This window comes from Merops nubicus, unplaced genomic scaffold, assembly GCF_000691845.1.
Source record: "Merops nubicus isolate BGI_N331 unplaced genomic scaffold, ASM69184v1 scaffold6142, whole genome shotgun sequence".
Taxonomy (NCBI): domain Eukaryota; kingdom Metazoa; phylum Chordata; class Aves; order Coraciiformes; family Meropidae; genus Merops; species Merops nubicus.
In genome coordinates, this window is record NW_008595498.1 from 376 (window position 1) to 760 (window position 385).

Genomic DNA, 385 nt, shown 5'->3' on the forward strand with positions numbered 1-385 from the left:
TGTCCTTGCTGGCAGCAAAATTTTGTACCCATGGCAGCAGAACTTGGCAGCTCACTTCTAAAAAGAGAAATCCGTTTCTTTGTACGCTGCAGCTCCCTGTTTTGGAAGTGGAATCTTCTGTATCCTACTGGGTGCCAAATGAAAGGATCAAATAAGAGGCTGCAGCACAAAGCACCTCGAAAGTCACCTGCAAAGCTAGCGGGCTGCACTCCTCCCCTGCCTCCTGGGGGAGGGGGACAAACCTCACAGCACCAGGGTGAGGAGCCCCTGGTAACTCTCAAATGCAGAACCTGGGCTCAGCAGTTCTGTTGCATGTGGCTTCAGCATTAATGTGCCAAATTAAAAATAGAAAAGGGGGGGGGGGAAGGCATGCACCAACAAACAC